General features: G+C 41.9%; 2 protein-coding genes across 3 annotated transcripts in view; one reads left to right on the forward strand and one right to left on the reverse strand.

The window, feature by feature from the left end:
* The window catches only part of LOC123519705 (uncharacterized protein DDB_G0271670-like), a gene marked incomplete at its 5' end in the record, with an annotated part of 152,057 nt that overhangs the window by 141,490 nt on the left and 5,567 nt on the right, over nt 1-5,000 (reverse strand). The gene's annotated exons all lie outside the window — the stretch shown is intronic.
* LOC123519875 (Kv channel-interacting protein 1-like) overlaps nt 1-5,000 on the forward strand; it is a 194,641-nt gene that overhangs the window by 123,666 nt on the left and 65,975 nt on the right. The gene's annotated exons all lie outside the window — the stretch shown is intronic.

The raw sequence follows: 5,000 nt of genomic DNA on the forward strand, positions 1-5,000 counted from the left end.
AAATGAAGTAACCTGCTAAACTGAACCCTACTGTATTTTTGCGTTCTTTCACCAGTTCTAAATCTTCATATCGGACAAGTGAGTGTGGCCTGTTTCTCAACTACTGGCCGTGATCCTAAGCATGAAGATGTGCCTCTGGTGGGGGTCAAACTTCGTAGGATTTTGTGGTATGGAGTAATGCAGCCGGATCCTCTCTCTACCGCGTTTACGTTACAAGTCTCAGCTGATTGGCACCCATTTCAAGACAGCGTCAACTTAGAAGCAGGCTGTCATTCCAGAAAAATATAGCCCAAAATCAAAATTCTGAGACAGGACTTCTTGCACTGTAGTCAATCGCCTCAACTATCCCACTGCTGACTATGTTCATAAACCCAATGTAAGCTAACCTAACCTAACCTAACCTAACCTAATTTGACCTTACTTAACCTTATCCTGACACGTAAGAAGGGATAAAGTAGGATGGGCAGAGAGGGTCTTTTGTTCAATACTCCTACTACTTCCATTACTTTTCTTTTCCTGTTGTGTGAGTCAAGAAGAGAGAGAGAGAGAGAGAGAGAGAGAGAGAGAGAGAGAGAGAGAGAGAGAGAGAGAGAGAGAGAGAGAGAGAGAGAGAGAGAGAGAGAGAGAGAGAGAGAGAGAGAGAGAGAGAGAGAGAGAGAGAGAGAGAGAGAGAGAGAGAGAGAGAGAGAGAGAGAGAGAGAGAGAGAGAGAGAGAGAGAGAGAGAGAGAGAGAGAGAGAGAGAGAGAGAGAGAGAGAGAGAGAGAGAGAGAGAGAGAGAGAGAGAGAGAGAAAGGAAGAGAAATAGAAGAAAAGATATGTGGAGCAACATAGACCGAAATAAACTTGAAAGGAAGAACCTAAAAATACGAAGAAAGAAAAGAAAGACAAAAGGAAAAATAGATGAACGAAGAGGAGACGACAAATGAGATAACTTGAAAGCAAAAGGCAAAAATAAAAGGAAGAAAAGGGAAAAATAATAAAAAGAAGGAGGAACAAAGGCTAGAAGAGATAACATGAGAGAGAGAGAGAGAGAGAGAGAGAGAGAGAGAGAGAGAGAGAGAGAGAGAGAGAGAGAGAGAGAGAGAGAGAGAGAGAGAGAGAGAGAGAGGAAGTAACATCTATCTTAAGTTGATTATAATTCACTACTCAACTCCCGATTGTTCTTGTAATCTACTTAATTAATCTACCTGACTTGTACCTGTCTGAACTATTACTCTCCCTCAGCACAGTCTCTCTCTCTCTCTCTCTCTGCTACAGATATCGAAAAGGGAAGCCTGGAAAAGAGGAAAAGGATAGGAAAAGCAGAGTGTTGAGAGGAGGAATAATGCAAAAGAAGACAAAAAGGAAGACTAAATAACATAGAAGTCATTCCTAGACTATTTGGAGGAAGAAGAGAAGAGGCGAAGGAGGAGGAAGAGACGGATTTAGGTTTAGATACGCATAAAAAAAAAAAAAAATTACGCGTCAGAGCAGAAAAATAAAGAGGGAGCCAATAATTGGGATGTATACAAATGGTGTTCTCAGATCCTCTTCCCCATCCCCGCCTCACGTCCATCATCTGTAACCTAACTTAACCTAACCTTAATTAAACTAACCTAACCTAACCTTACCTTACCAAACCTTAACCTAACCTAACCTAACCTTACCTTACCAAACCTTAACCTAACCTAACCTAACCTAAGCAAACCTAACCTAACCAAACCTAACTTAACCTAACTTAACCTAAGCAAACCTAACCTAACCAAACCTAATCTAAGCCAAACCAAACCTACCCTAACCTAACCTAACCCAACTTTAACCAGTCCTAACTCTAACCTAACCTAACAAATTCTCATCATCGTCCCCTTTGTCAGCCATTCCTCACTTCCACACAATCCAATTACTCCCTTTCCGATGATACCTACCCCTTCTATTGCCTCATCCACCTCCCACCCCCTTCCCCTTCCCCTAGCCCTACTACTCCTCCTTTCCTGCTCCTCCCCCTCTCCATTCCTTCTTCCACCTCCCATTCCCCCCCTTTTCCTTTGCCTTTGCTCTTTCCTTTCCCCGTTCCTGCTCCTCCCTCTATCCATTCCTCCTTCCACCTCCCATCCTCCCCTCCCCTTTACCCTTCCCCTTCTCCATCCCCCTTTCCCTCCCTTCCTTCCTGCTCCTCTCTTTCTCCATTCCCCTTGCACCTCCCATATCCCTCTTCCCCTTCCCCCTTACTGCTCCTCTCTCACCCCCTCGCAAAGGTCACAGCACTGGATTTCCTAGTAATGGATCGCGAGTCTCGAGGATTCGGCCGGCTGATTTAACCTTATCGGAAGAGCAGGAGAAATTCTTGGTTTTCCATTACTGAGACTGTGAAGGGATTCGGAATGGTGGTGGTGGTGGTGTGGTGATAGTGGTGGTGGGCAACGAGCACTACAACGACAACGAAGAGGAAAATTGGACGTTGATGAAAAGACAAGAGAAGACAAAAGGAAAAGAAGAGATAAGAGAATGCCAAAAGGAGAAAAAGGAGAATAAACAAAAGGAAAGGGAAGACGAGAGGACAAGGGGAAAAAGAAAGACAAGAAAAGATGAAAGAAAAAATGAGGATAAGAGAGGAGAAAGGAGGAAAGGAAACAGAAGATAAGAGAAGAAGACCAAAGAAGAAAAAGGGCAAGAGAGAACAATGGAAAAAAAGAACAACCTAGAACCAAGAATAAGATCCAGGACAAAAAAAATGAAAAAAAAAAAAAACTCAAGGACAAGGAGGAAAAGTGGAGAGGAAAAAATTACAGAGTGAACAAAAAAGTCTGAACCGAACAGGCCTCTTATTGTCTTTCCTCTTTTGCTCGAGATCTTTTCTACACATTTTTTTCCTTTCCCTCGACAAATTTCCTCGTTGTCTTTACTGGACTTTTTTACTTTCCTCTGCGCAAACAGGTTCGTTAGAAGCTAATGAGTTACTGTTTGATCTTCCCCTGTTTCTTTATATGACATCCGGATGAAGGAAATCGTGTGTGTGTGTGTGTGTAATTCACTGTGTGTGTGTGTGTGTGTGTGTGTGTGTGTGTGTGTGTGTGTGTGTGTGTGTGTGTGTGTGTGTGTGTGTGTGTGTGTGTGTGTGTGCGCGTGCAAGAGAGAGAGAGAGAGAGAGAGAGAGAGAGAGAGAGAGAGACAGTGTGTGTGTGTGTGTGTGTGTGTGTGTGTGTGTGTGTGTGTGTGTGTGTGTGTGTGTGTGTGTGTGTGTGTGTGTGTGTGTGTGTGTGTGTACAAGTGTGTGTGTACGCGAAGATAAGGCAGACAAAGAGACAACAACAGTGAGTCCGTGAAATTTAATTCAGTACACACCCCAAAAGACACTTTAAACAAATAGAAAATGAAACTCCTCCTTCAACAAACACCAAAGAGAAAATTTCCTTGCCAAACACCGCCGCGGGAACACAAAAAACGGACAGACAAGCGTAACGCAATCCCCGGAGCCTGGCAAACACCGTGAAGGCTTCCTCAGGGCCAATCCCGAGGCGTTGCGAGGGAAACTAAAATAGAGAAAGAGAGGGTAAAAAAAATCTCACACCTTCCAGAGAACAATTCGTAAAGGCGTTATCTCTTGTGCCTCAATGACCGACACGCGTTTGAAGGAGACCCTTAAACTCTTCGGTACCTCGACTCGTTTTCATATTTCTACTATTTGGTGATTTTATGCAGCCTCAGAAACTTATGTGGGGATTGAAATAGTAAAGACTTTAGCTATTAATTTGCTGACCTCCATAAATTCTTCCTAATGTACATAAAATCGTCTAATCATACCCAAAACTCATGGTAAAAATGCGTGCCGGTACTAAAGGTGTTAAAAACGCCTACACATTGTTCAACTATATTGTTCGATCTCTTCATTAAGGTACTGAGGGACTATGGAAACTTGACTACTAATGGTGACGCAGCTATAATGTCATACTGGACTGGGTAAGGCTACATAAAAAACAAATAAACAAATAAGGGAAGCTGCAAGAAGCCATCACGCCTACAAGTGGCAGTTCCTCTTTGAAATCTATCTATTTCACCCATCATCCTCTTTCATTAATTAGCGTAATCTTCTTAAGCTGTCTAATGACTAAGCACTATCAACTCGATTTTGCAACCTCTCCTCCTTCTAAACACTGCCATGAATCAGGCAATGCAGACATAGTGGATAGTGAAGAAGCATTAACCCTTCAAAACTGAGACATATTTTGACCTTGATTTTTGGGCATGTTTACACTATTTTATTTGCATTGGGAAGGGTCTATGGATGTCAAAAGATTAATAGTCAAAATTTTTACTGTTTTACTTAACACATAAGTTTCTGAAGCTTTATAAAATCACCAAATAATAACTCAATTGAATATGGAAGTGCGTCATGGTACTGAAGGAGTTAAAGAGAAGTTAGAAAAGTTAGAAGTTAGAAAAAAAATATAACAAAGTGTTGGACAAAAAATATAAGGTAATTGTGTGTATTATTGCTGGGAAGTAGTATTAAGAATGAATTGAAGGGATAATCATTCTGCAAAGCCAATCATTCCACGAGGCCAATTATAGTTAGTGGCAATGCAGTGAGTGAAGTGGCAGTGACATACTTTATAAAGATAATTAGAATATAGATACATTATCCAAAGGTTAATCTTAGAGACGATAATTCAGTTTAAATAAATACACCACAAATTGGACATACGGGTGACAAATTGAGGCGAGTAACAAATAGTGTGGATGGAAAGGGGAGGGAAGAAACAGAAAAAGAACGTATGGAGGGAGTCATTCCGCTGAAACAAATGCACTAAAGACTGACAAACAGGTGACAACATTAGACCAGCAATACGCAGTGGAGATGTTGTGGACAGAGAAGAAACAGTAAAGAGTATAGTGATAATTATTCCTCTGAGACAAACAAATTCGCCACGAGCTTGGACAAATTGGTGACAACGTGGGGCCAATAATACATCAGTGGACGCGACCCCTTTCCCAGCGCGACTTCCCCTAGACAGTCCCCTCA

Source organism: Portunus trituberculatus, chromosome 46, assembly GCF_017591435.1.
Source record: "Portunus trituberculatus isolate SZX2019 chromosome 46, ASM1759143v1, whole genome shotgun sequence".
Taxonomy (NCBI): domain Eukaryota; kingdom Metazoa; phylum Arthropoda; class Malacostraca; order Decapoda; family Portunidae; genus Portunus; species Portunus trituberculatus.